The 13,849-nt window shown below is 36.7% G+C and overlaps 1 pseudogene across 1 annotated transcript in view; it reads left to right on the forward strand.

Annotated features, from left to right (window-relative positions):
* Positions 1–331: 331 nt before the first annotated feature.
* Positions 332–13,849, forward strand: part of LOC306652800 (chromodomain-helicase-DNA-binding protein 1-like) — a 50,741-nt pseudogene continuing 37,223 nt past the window's right edge. Inside the window, exons 1-6 of the transcript in view lie at positions 332–355; positions 3,292–3,398; positions 4,196–4,308; positions 5,157–5,188; positions 8,871–8,952; positions 11,089–11,250. The product of the transcript in view is annotated as a chromodomain-helicase-DNA-binding protein 1-like (transcript). The remainder of the gene's footprint in view (positions 356–3,291; positions 3,399–4,195; positions 4,309–5,156; positions 5,189–8,870; positions 8,953–11,088; positions 11,251–13,849) is intronic.

The raw sequence follows: 13,849 nt of genomic DNA on the forward strand, positions 1-13,849 counted from the left end.
ATCTATCAAGTGGATTATATAACAGTGACAGGCTATTTTAGGGCTTTGATTGGTGACCCAAGTGTGCACATAAAGTAATTTGGAAATCAGCTAATGTTTTTATACATAGAACTTCCCAGTAAAAGATATGGGTAGTAAAGTTTGACATTAAGGGAATGTAAGCCATGTTCTTCATTCAGAGCATTAGAGCTTAGCCCACATATATGTCTAATATCTGGTTTTGCTGTATTTTTTATTTCTAGGAATTCATCTACACCCTTATCAACTGGAGGGAGTCAACTGACTGGTCCAACACTTCCACTGTCAGAATGGCTGCATCCTTGAAAATGAGATGGGTCTCGGTAATACCTGCCAGGTATGTTAGTGTGGAACAAGCACTGTTCACCTCCACCTAAATACCTCCTCACATTTCATTACCATCTTAGCTGTTAGCTACAATATCTCTTTTTATACTAAGATGTGAAATACCTCACTTTTATTAAGAGATCACAAACTTGGAGTTGAATTTTCCAGTTGTAGGGTGGTTAAGATTCGTGTCATTACCCTTATTTTATCTGAGCTTTGTCATGTATCTATTAGAAGAGTTAATTACTTGAGTTAGAAGTGCAGTTAATGGGCCCAGGCTTAGGACATTTCTCTGTGTTAAGTATGTATACTTGCCCAAGGATCAAATTGACTCTGACCTCCTTAATAACACTTAATGAAGTTAACTATATTGCTTCTAATTTTAATCTCCCTTCCTCAGTGGGGGTGGATTGGGGTGTGGCTGCTTCCCATTTTTCTACTGTGATACAGAAATGAAGAGGGAGTACACTATTTTCCAAAATACAACTTAGCCATCTAATGGCTTTAAAAGGGTTTGATATATGGGGCTGGGGCTTTAGCTCAGTATTAGAGCACTTGCCTACAATGTGTGAGACACCTTGTTCAATTCTCAGCACCACATATAAATAAATAAAATAAGGATCCGTTTACAACTAAAACTTTTTTTTAAAAAGTGTTGCAGGTGAGGTAGAGCCTAGAAACCTGGAGAATCAGATGAGGCGCCCTTGGGCATTGATCAGTAGGTGTTGTGTTGAAATTGATGCTTCTGTCAGGGTAATCAGCAATGCTGCCCTGGGTTGACATAGTGGGCTTGGATTAAAGAAAAGTTCAGTCACAACACCCCTTGGGTTAATCACACAAGGATTACTTATGTGAAGGATACCAAAGATATCCTGATATAATTATGATATATGTCACAGGCAGCTTGATCAGAAATTAGGAGGATAAAAACTTCCTAATCCCAAGAAAGTTTCACCAGTGGTCACTGGTGAGAATGAGCAAGGGTCTCATCATCTTTTTAGAAGTTCACCATCCCCTCCAACGCTCACCTTACATATATAAAGTTTGAGCTGGAGCAGTGCTGCATGTAGGCTAGTCTGATGATATGTTGAAGGCTACTTTATTTAGTCCAGGTGTACTTCATCAATCTTGGCATTATTCAGAACACCATATGACCTCTCAGTAGGGTCCCCTGAGATTCATCATTGATCCCTCTTAGCTTTCTTGGGCAAAGAAAATGTTCCTGGTTTATTCCTGCACTGAGAATTATGAAAGTACAATAAAAGTCAGTTTCCTGGAGATGAGGTGTCCTTGCTATAATCTCTTTTGTCTCAGCCATTGAAATTGTCTTACTGACTTCATTGAGAGCCAGAAAAGTCCACTTGTCCTTTGCCTTTCCACCTGTAGTTTAAATTTTTTAAATATATACCAACTCCCAATCTGTTTGGGTAGAAGTTTGTTTTGAATTTTTGCATCTACATTATGAAAATTATTGGTTTGCAGTTTTCCTTTCTTATAATAATTTTGTCTGGTTTTAGTATTTTGGTAAATCTGGCCTCATAGAATAAGTTCAAAAGTGTTCCTCTTAAATTTTCAGGAAGAGTTTATGTAGAATTGTTATTGTTTATATTTTAGATGTTTGATAAAATTCACTAATGACTCCAAATTAAGTTTGTAGACACATCTGATTTTTGGTAATAAAAGATAAACTTTTTTCTAAATTGTATCCTCAGGGAATGCTAAACAGAATGATTTTAATCCAGTTAACTAACTTATTAGAGTGCTGCTCTGGGCACAGTTTGGGCTGGGATAGTTAAATAAGAAAATTATTTCCTTTATGAAATTAATAAAATCATGTCAAAAAAGTGAACTGCCACTCTATCATCACAGCATTCTAACCACCTGCAAGCAGCAAGTTATGTTTTATGTCAATGAAATTATAGTGCCCATATAGCTCATATGGTTTCTATTTGTTAATGTACCACTGCCACTGTATGTTGCATTTTATTATATCATGATCATTTTCAACTGGCTGCATAAAATGCCATAAAGAGAATTTATAATTTACTTAAATGTTCTATTGAGAGGAGTCATGAGTCCCCCCCTTTTTTGGGTTACTTAAGTAAATTTTGATGTGAACATCTTTGAGCATATAGTTTTCACAGGATTTTGAATTTGAGCCTTAAGGACCTATTTTTTTTTCCTCAGAAGTATCACAGTATGTGGGGATGCAAGCTCTTTAAATGTTTTCATTTGTTGAGAGCATTTGTTTTCCTTGCATATCACTGCAATTTTAGAGTCATAAGTGCCTTCAGGCATCTCCTGAAGTGTGCCCATTTGGCTTTACAAAGTTTCATTTTATACCCATACTTCTTATGAGAATCATTTATTGTCTATTTTCCCCATTTGAATGTGTGTTCTAGATATGAACATATACAAATATGGCATAAAAAATCCCACTATTCAGTATAATCATAATGCACCAACTAAAAAAGACCAAGGGCCTTTATAGGTTTTGTTCACATAGAACTTAAGCCAACAGAAGGCACTCTATAAATTTATACATAAGGAAGGAAAACACAGAAGGCAGGAGACAGTTGGGAAGGAAGAAAAACACTCTCATCAGGGCAGCTGGGCCAGCAGTGGAGGTCATAATGTTTCATTGATTTTTATTTTTTCCTGACTTTTTTTTACTTGTGTTAGAAGTTCAATTACACAAATATTGAACCTTATTGCTTGTTAACTCCTGAAGTAATTGAACACCATCAATTCCCTCAGCAAACTCACTGAGGCTTACCTAATTTTGCTCTAGGAATGTACTAGTATCCTAATGTGTGAAAGATTGTACATAATTTCTTTATGAAGCAAGTCATGTATAAGAGTTTGTGTTTTCAACCTACAGCTGTGGGAACTTTGTTGTTTCTTATGGGAAAATGTGATCAAAACTGCCTTCTTGCTTTGTTTCAGATGATTGCTCTCATAATTTACTTGGCAGGAAGGTTAAATGATTAAGGATCATTTCTGATTCTCTGTCCCCTGTCTGTTTTGAACAACTGGAAAGAAGAGATGGAAAGGTACAGAGTAGATGCAGCTAGATTTTTATTATTTATGTTGATATTTTTCTAGATGATGTGTAAAATATCATAAATCAAAATATTGTCATATTCAATGATTTTATTCCATAATGCTTGAACCAAAACAGTGTAGGTTAAGACACAGAATCTGATGGGGGAGGATCCAATGGGTGTTACTATTACCATTCTGCATTTTCAAGGCTCGTACTCTCTTTGTTTTTGTTCCTGCATATATTCATTACTGCCTGATTTTGAGATAGGTATCCTCTAGCATACCAATTGATGTCTTTGTTTCCTTTATTTATATATTTTTGAAAAAACTTTCTTAATGGTTGCCCTGGTGATTATAATAAACATTTTCACTTAAAATAAATTTGTACAGATTGATGCCAACAATTTCAATAGTATACAAAGCTTTACTTCAATATAGTTTTCTCTCTCCCTTTGTATTGATCTTATTGTCATATAAATTGCATCTTTTGGTTTCATAAATAAAATTTACTTATCAAAGGGAGAAATTATCCTTCCCATAGAAACACAGGAAGTAACTAAAATGAGAAACATCATTGCATTTCCAGTTAGCACAAGACCCTCTTAGACCTGATCGTTCTCCCTGCTTACCACAGACCTTCCCCTGAAGTTTAACCTTATTTTAGATAACAATTCAGACTCCCAGTATTCTTTCTGGGATCAGCACTTAATGAATGGTGTCTGCACATTGCAGTCCTTTCATGACATGCACACACCATTTCATGGCTTTAACATTTGGGTTCATCTGCCACTTTTCTTGGATTTAGATTTGCTCCAGGCCTTTCCTGTATAAAGTATGCAGGGAACAAGGAGAAAAGAGCACATCTTCAGCAAGATCAAAAGCAGGAGTCATTTTCATGTACTGCTGACTACCTATGAGGTATTCATTTGTTTCTCTAAAGCAATAATTTCTAACCTGGGTCCTTAGAAGTTATAAAATCCACTGAAATTATATTTAATTTTTTTTGATAGCACACATTTTTCTAAGGGGACAGTCTACCTTCATCACATTCTAAAAGAGGGACTGTGACCAAATAAAGTGAAGGATCACTGTGCTCCAATTAGCTAGATATATTTCCCTATTTTTCGTGGTGGATCAAGGGGGAAAGCTTTCCTGGAAAGTGGCACTTTAACTTCCTCTTTTGACAACTAGCAGGAGGCTGGCAGGCAGGAGGGAGAGTTTTGTATACAGAGGCATCATGTCTGATAATGGGATTATAGGAATGGAGGATGCTTAATTTCAGTCTCATTTTATAATCTTGTTTAAACTAAGACTGGGTAACTGTAAGACCTTCCACTTAACAATTCCTCCCTTCTGTTCATATGATAGTGCTAGTTTAGAAATTGGGCTTATATTTTTTTTACAGAGTTAACAAGTTAAAAGACTTAGAGCATGTGGTTTAAGAGAGTTAAGAAGAAATAAGAAACTAGCTTATTAATATCAGAATTTATCAATTGCAGTGTTTTTATTTTTTTAATTTCCTATTTTTTTTAGTACCATGGATTGAGCCCAAGGTGTTTAACCACTGAGCCACATTTCTAGCCCTTTTTATTTTTCATTTAGGGCTAGGTCTCACCAAGTTTCTTAGGACTTCATTTAAGTTGCTGAGGCTTGCTTTGCACTGGTCATTCTCTTCCCTCATTCTCCCAAAGTCATTGGGATTGCAGGTATGTGCCACCACTCCCAACAATACCAGTCTTTTTATGCATCTTCCTTAATTTTTTAAGATTTGCTTAAAAGATGCACCATTTCTAAAATCATGAGTATATTGTACTCTGTCAGAAAATGTGTTGCATGTGTGGAAGACTTATCTCTTCTTACATTGTTTGGTACTTTGTCACTTTCCTGATATGTCTGGTCTGTCTTCTTTGGGTCCTGTTTATTCTTAGGCAGGCATAGTGGGAGTCTTGTGTTCTAATCTCTACTCATTAGCAATGTGTCCTTGAGTTAGCTATTTAATTTCCTTGAACTTTAGTGTCCTCAATGGTAAAGACAGGATAACGGTCTGTTTTGAGAACTGAGATTACATCTACATGGTTGGTGTTTAGTAGATTCCTAGTTTTTCTTGTTGCTGTTTCTTTGTTTTTGCTTTGGTCCTGGGGATTGAACCCAGGAGTTCTCTACCACTGAGCTACATCTCTAGTCCTATTTCTTTTATTTTAACATGCTGAGACAGGGTTTCTGTGAGTTTCCAAGGATGGCCTTCAATTTATAATCCTCCTGCCTCAACTCCCAGAATCTCCAGGATTACAGGTGGGTGCCACAGCATCCTGCCTAGACACTAGATTTGTTACCTTGTAGCTTGCATAGACATCTTTCAGGACTGCTATTTGGTGATTTTACTGTAATATAGGAGGCTTTTCCTGGAAATAACAAAGTTCTGTGGTATATATACACAATGGGATATTATAAAGCCGTAAAGAAGAATAAAATTATGGTATTTGCAGGTAAATGAATGGAATTGGAGAATATCATACTAAGTAAAATAAGCCAATCCCCAAAAACCAAAGGTCAAATGTTATCCCTGATCAGTGGATGATAATACCAAATAGGGGTGGGGGGTTGGGGGGTAAGAGAAGAATGGAGGAACTTTAGATTATGTAGAGGGAAATGAGAGGAGGGGGGAGATGGGGGTATGAAAGATGGAATGAGACAGACATAACTACCTTGTGTACATATATGATTACACTAATGGTTTGAATCTACATTGTGTACAACCATATAAACAAAAAGTTGTACCACATTTGTTTGTGTACAATGAATTAAAATGCAGTCTAGAAAAATAAAAAAGACCTTAAAAAAAAAAGAAACAACACAGTAGCAATCAGTACTGTATAATTAACTTTTTAGAAAGGATGTTTGAAGTATACTTCTAATTTGTCATTTTTAATTACATTTTGGTAGCAGGGATTGAACCCAGGGAAACTTTACCACTGAACTGCATGCCCAGCCCTTTTCATTGTTTAGTCTGAGATAGTCTCACTAAGTTGTTGAGGCTGGCCTTGAATTTGCCATCCTCCAGCTTCCCAAGTAGTTGTCATCATAGATGTAAATATCCTGCCCTCTGTGCTGCTTTGCCATTCAGAAAATTTTGTTTTCAGAGTGCCTTATCAATATTTTAAATATTTATTTGCTCATCCAGTTTGTTGTGCATGGGTTTCTGTTGTAATCTTAATTCTGAACTACTAAAGACTAGGTCATAAATTTTATGACAATGCAGTATGTTGTTTTAATTAATTTACATTTAAATGAGTATATTATCTTTTCTTCAGAAGAATATATGCTTTTCCTTTTTTATTCTTTTACTTTATTTCTTTAATGTCATGTCATGTTAATGTTATGTCATTTCATTTCATGGTGCTGGAAATTGAACCTCAGGCCTCCCACATGGTAGGCAACTGCTCTACCTCTAGTTATTACCCCATCTCTTCTTTATATTCTTAATATCCAGCTTAACTTTTTTGAAGTCTCTCCATGGAAAGTAACTCTTGAAAGTTACTGGTAAAAAATAGGAAAGTAAGTCATTGAGCTACCTCATGAGCCAATAGAAGGATAAGCAGTATAAAGATATTCATGATACAAGGTAATATATGGCAAGTCTCAAAAGATAATAAAATCAGTACATAAATGTTCTTGCATACTTTATATAAATTGTCCAATTTAGGTTTCATGAAAACCCTAGTAGGTAGGTATTATCATTTATTATACAAATGAGAAAATTAACAGATCAGTTATCCCAGTAAGGCAGAGCAGTCATTTGAGCAGACATTCAAACCCACCAATTGGTGTCATGGCTCTTCTTTCTAAGAGAGATTCTCTAAGTATCTAGAAGCACTGGAGTGTCACCTTATTCTGCAGAAATGCATTTTTATATCTCAGTCTGTTCTGAATGCATTTCTGAGTGGAGTAAAGAACCTTAGTAACAAAGGGATATTTATAATGTTGACTTATAGTAAGAATCTCACAACATAGGTATATCCTTTCAGTATATTTGTTAAGGTTATATTTCTCCATTACCATATTATACATTTAGAAAATAATTTCCTTTCATGAGTTATTCAGCCCACCTTCATTCATTGAACCAAATCCACCTCACTTGGCCTTCTGCATTGAATAAGCATTTTTAGATGTTTGTGTTTATACAAACCTGTGTCTAGTCCTTCCAAAGGAATAGGATCTAAGCTACTTTGAATGGTACTATAGTATGGACACTCAGCACCTATGTCATAACCACTGTCCAACCTCACTGGGACTCTATCTCCTTTTAATGCTTAAATGCATCCCCTGCTTCCACTGCCCAGTACTCTCCTTGGACTTTCTGCCCTCTCTTTGGACCCCCAGATCACTCTTCACCTGCACCACTCTCGTTAGGTAAATGGCAGTAGGCATGTCTGTTCCTCTTAATTTTTTCTGTAGCCTCAGAGGAAGAAGCCTTCCTTTTTGTAGGCCAGCCTCTACACAGATTTTTATTTTAATTTTTCAGGAATTGTTCTTCTTTATCCAATGTTTTGCTTGACCTACTTAGTTTTACAAGTACAAAAACAATGTAGTGTGATTCCATAATGTTACATACAAAATTAGAAGTTAAAAATTCTATAACTTATACTTTATTGTCTTTTGCATGGTTTTCACATTTTTAAAAAGGATATTCAATATTTATATCTTTTTAGTTATTATACATGTATTTTTGCAGCATAGTATTTATCACTTTATCACCTATTATTGGATATTTAGTTTATTTTTCAGTTTTTTGCTATAAGTATTACATCTTAGAATATCATCCAGTCCTTTTCCATATTTTGTATTGTTTTTGACAGCTTTCCACCAGTAGCATCTCTTTAAAATATGATTTTATGACTGACCTTCTTGAGAAATTGCTGTCATAACCTACTATACTACAAAACATACTCTGGCATTAGCCAGGGATGACCTCTATGCTAAAAAGCCCAGTGGCAGCATCTTCCTGAACATATTTGTGATCCTGTTAACCACCCCTTCATTTTAAAGTCTCTTGAATTTCCTTATGGGTTTGAATCTTAGTTCTACCTTTATGATCTCAACATATTTACCTAAACTTTCTGAGTTTTAGTTTTCTTGTTGGCACAATTATGGTTGCTTATCTTATTCTTTTGGGTAAATAGCACATAAACCCACAAGCACAATGTCTTGTACATAGTACAAGATTATAAATGTATCCTTTTATTTTTTTCTCTGGCCCCTTACTTCCTGCATAGATCTTTCTCATCTTGCCAGATTAAAAAAAAAAAAAAAAAACAGCACTTGGTAACCTCTGAGATAGGAAGATCATGATTCCAGGTATATTTCTAACAAAGTGGGATTACTGTTAGTCTTTTTAACAAGTCACAATTTTGTAGTAAGATGTGGTTGTGAGAAATGTGTTTGAGCTACCTGAAAATGAATGTTTGGATTTTCCCTCACAGCTTCACATGGAGTATTCTTGTTGTGGATGAAGCTCACAGATTGAAAAACCAAAGTTGTCTGCTACATAAGACACTTTCAGAGGTAAACCCAAAGGATAGTCTTAGTTTTTATATAACCCTCCTTCATTTTTTAATTGAATTTATTTGTTAGAGCAAGTTAGGTTTCCAACAAAATTCAGTAGAAGGTATAGAGAGTTTCCATATGTCCCCTGTCCCTTTACAAACATGCTCCCCCCATTCTCAGCATCTCCCTGAAGAGGGATGTTAAAACTAATGAACCTGCATTGACACATCAAAATAACCCAAAGTCCATAATTTATGGAATCACTTTTGCTATTGCACATAATTTGAGTTTGGAGAAACCATTATTAACATGTATTCACCATTATAGTATCACACAGAATGGTTTCACAGGCTTAAAAATCTTATATCCCATGTATTCATTGTTTTTTCTCCCCTCTAACTCCCCTTTGAAAACATGTAGTTCAGGTCTGTACATAGTCAACTAAATTGATATGTTTTTAGACAGATTTCTGCAGGGCTTAATGAATCTGTTTTGGGGGGTTAGGGGTAGTGACAAAAGTAGTATTGAATATGGCTAATTACTTTTCCTTTCTCTTTTATATAGGAGATAATATTTACTAAAATTCAGTTATCAAATGAGCAAGAACCTACTCCAATAAAATACATTTTTTTGGAGATGTTTCAACTCTCTTTTGAGTGTCTTTGATTTCCTGGCAAAAATGATCTTATAGTTCTGCCTGCAGTCGTAGATGTATTGGACATACCTTACCACCCATCCCCCCATTAACCTAGTCAAAATTTTGACCATTCACATGGACTCATGAAAAGAACAATTGCTTATAGAATATTGCCTCCAATCTCTCATCTGTCATATTTTTTGTTATGATACTCTTGATTTCATTCCCTTCTCTCAATCTCTTGTATCATTCTGGCAAAGTAGTTGAGAAACATCACTGTAACCTAGTGCTGTCCTTTTTTTGCTGAGAAGCCAGTGGAATGTTAACTACATTCTCATTGTTTACCTGGTGAAAGTTTGCTCACTCATGAGAACACACTTGGTAATTTCTGAGATGATAATTGAAATTTGGTCCTCATCCTATAATAAATCACTTAACTTTGAGTTCATTTAGTGGAAAATCTTAGATCCAAATTCTGTATTTAATGGCCTAGAAGTTGAAGTTTTTAGAGTCTTATTGAAGATGTAATCAGTTTTTATTAGTTTCAAACATTTTTATCCCCTGTCTGGTAGGGCATTCATTCTCTCTGGTGTCCTCTTTTCCTCCTTTGTAGGGACCCTTGATTGTGTCTCTTTGCCATGTTTGTACTTTAATATTTAAAATAATATATATAAATAGGATATGACTTTTCAACTTTGCTGTATTATTTAATTCTCCTGGTATAAGCTCTTGTGCCAGTTCAGAGGTTGACCTTACTTGGCCTAAAACCTTTATTGTTTTTCTTCCTTCATTCATCTCTCCTGTTATTGGTGTTCTTATCTGTTTCTCAATGTTTTTCCTTTTTTTTTTTTTTTTTTTTTTTTTTGGTGATGCTGGTGATTGACCCAGAGCTTCATGCATGCTAGGCAAGTGATCTGCCAGTGAGCTACATACCCTGCCCAGTTTCTCAAAAATTTAAAGAAGTCCTTTCTTTATTGGATATCTTATGGCAGAACATCAAGAAACATCCAGAAATCTTGATGTCTTGCAACTGATGTACTGCAAAGTTTTATAAACAGATATTTTGTTAGTGTACATTTTGTTTCTTGCTTGTAGCAGAGAGGCCTGAAGCTGTAGCTCTGGCTTTTCAAACTCCTCATGTGTATGTGTTTACTCAGATGCCCAAGTTAACTCCTCTTGTGGGTCATAACATTTTTGAATCCTTACATAAATTGAATAATAATAACCATAGTGAATAATTATGTAATACTCAGAGTTCACCAAGTGATGTTACTTACATTCCTATGACAGTGTCTTCTTTACAGATTATTATCCCCTTCTTTTAGTTGAAATTGAAGAGATATTATCTCCTACTTTAAACAGAATGTACCACTTGAACTTGAGCCTCCTGATTTCGTGTGCCTTAACTCATTCCATTAAATCATGCCACTCTACATTTCAATAAATGTTGTCATGAGTAACTCAGCTTTGCTTCCCAATGTTAGAGAATTTTAATTGTGTTTATTTACATATTCTAGTTCTCAGTGGCTTTCAGTCTCCTGTTGACTGGAACTCCTATCCAAAACAGCGTCCAAGAGCTCCACTCTCTCCTCAGTTTTGTGGAACTTGAGCTTTTCTCCATGGAATAGGTAGAAGATTTTGTTCAAAATTACCAGGATATTGAGAAAGAGTCCAATCAGGTTAATTCCCATTCAACAAAAAATCCCCAAGAAATCTTGACACACAAACTTCCCTAATGCATAACAGTTACAGATAGAAAAGAAAGGGAATGGATAACCAGAGGATTCATGCAGTTCTTCAAATAAAGAACCTCAAACACAAGGCAGATGTTGGGTCCCTCATGTTGTGTCCAGTGATCTTCTATTCATGACTCTTATTTGTTTGTTACATGATTCTACACTGAGGCTTATTTGGTTCATTTTTGGAAGAAGGTAGAAAGTACAAACTGATCTGTATACTTTTTGCAAAAAAAAAAATTGTAATTTTCTTTTTAATTTTTTTTCTTTTTGTGGTTTTGGAGAGTTAAGCCAGGGGTGATTTACCACTGAGATACATTCCCAGTGCTTTTGTAAAAATTTGGAAACAGCATCTTGCTAAGTTTCTTAGGCTGGCCTTCAACTTGCCATCCTCCTTTCTCGAGTATATGTTGCAATGCCTGCCTTCAAATTGTAAATTTTTATAGACTTTACTTTCCATGCCACTTCCCAATGCAGAAAAGTAATTGCATGCTGTAGTCCTAAACTGTCCTTAAGAATTCTGCAATACTGGTATTTTCTCTTTAACACTTTGCACAAACCAAAAGTCTGAGATGAGTGGGACATGGAAGTGAAAAGGGAAGCCTTCATCCATATAACCAGTAACTTTCTCTTATACCTGTGCCCCTCTGCCTTGTGGAATTATCTGAATATTCCTGTAATATCTGAATATCCTAGGCTGATTGTCCAAAACAAATTGCAGAAGGCCAACTAGTGATTATGTATGTACTGGTTAAACATGAGTTGCAAGACTTCTTATAGCACAAATTCCCATACCACAGGATGAAGATTACCTCATGAACCTGCTCTGATTGATTTCTCCCATGTTTAGAGTTGCCAGATAAAATATAGGATATCCAATTACATGGGACATGGGACAAACTTGTATATAAAAACTATTAATTGTTTATCTGAATTTCAGATTTAGCTGGTTGCTTGTATTTTTATTTTCTGTTTCTGATAATCCTATGTGAAGTATAATTCTAATTTACATTATTTTTGAATATCAGAATACCTGGTCAACGCACAAGGGATTAGAAGTCAAAAGCTCAAGTTTGAATGCTGGCAATATTCACATTCACCTGTATGTCCTTGAATAAGTTGCTTAATTCCTCTGAGACTCACTTAACTGTTGTAAAAATAGTGACAGTATTACTTGCCATACATTTCTAGTCTGTTACGCTGCTCAGTGAGATTAAATGCAAGAATACCCTGGAAAACAGTTTCTTGAAAATGATATTATTAATAAGAAGAATCAAGCTCTTCAAATGTTTGTATTTTGGGGGTTAAAAGCCAGGAACAAGTCCAGAAGGAATGGGGAAGAACCCAGTAAAGGCAGAAATCAGACGCTCCTCTAATTATGTGTGTTCAGCTTACAATTGTTTGTCTTTACCATTTTACAGAAGCATTACAAATTCAATAGAAACAGTACTTTGAATTTTGAATTTTTATTGATGTACATATTTGTGCTTATTTTTGAGGTATTGGTGTTTTAATTCATGTGTACATTGAGTAGTGATCAATTTAGATAATTAGCATATCATATACTCAAACTTCTTTATGTTGAGTATATTCAAAATTATGTCTGAATTCTAACTGGTTTGAGATATATAATGCATTATTGTTAGTTATATTAAAATGTTCAGGGGTGATCCAAGATGGCGGACTAGAGGTTGACTGCATCTCCAGTCACTCCAGAACCCAGGATTCAAGAAGGGGAGGCATTGAGAGACTCGGACTAAAATAGAGCCACGGGGTGAGTCTCCCCCACCAGGTGAAGCTGGGCCTGGTTGGCAGGCCCAGATAGGGGCGGCTTATCAGAGTAAGCCAGGGCAGCTAGAGTCTTCCCCAGGCAGCCCTGCACACTCCAACGGTGCAGTCCTCCCACATGGCCAGCTTCTCCAGCTTCTCGGAGCAGGCACCCCAGTGACAGCCTTTCTTCACAGAACCAACTCCAAGTCCCTAAGCCAGCGTGGTGAGCTCTGGCCCGCAGGTAGCTTCAGGTACCAGGACAGGGCAGCCAGGGACTTCCCCAAGCAGATTGGCTCTCTCCAGCGGGAGGCGCCTTTCAAGGCTAGCTTCTTTGAGCAGACTGCCCAGTGAGAGCCTTTCTACACAGAGCAAGCCACAAGTCCCCAAGCCAGCAGAGAGCTCCGACCTGCAAGTAGCCTCTGAGACCAGGGCAGGGCAGACAGAGACTTCTCCAGGCGGCCCTGCCCCCTCCGGCAGCAGGCTCTTTCCACGGGGCAATCCAAGATGGCAGAATAGAGAGTGACTGCATCTCCAGTCACTCCAGAACCCAGGATTCAATAAGGGGAGGCATTGAGAGACTTGGACTAATATAGAGCCACAGGGTGAGTCTCCCCCATCGGGTGAATCTCGGCCGGGGCGGCAGGCTCAGATAGAAACAGCTTATCAGAGTAGGCCAGGGCAGCTAGAGTCTTCACCAGGCAGCCCTGCACATTCCGGCAGTGGGCTCCTCCCACATGGCCAGCTTCTCGGAGCAGGCCCCCCAGTGAGAGCC

The sequence above is a fragment of the Sciurus vulgaris genome (genome assembly GCF_902686455.1).
Source record: "Sciurus vulgaris genome assembly, contig: HiC_scaffold_604_arrow_ctg1, whole genome shotgun sequence".
NCBI classification, from domain to species: domain Eukaryota; kingdom Metazoa; phylum Chordata; class Mammalia; order Rodentia; family Sciuridae; genus Sciurus; species Sciurus vulgaris.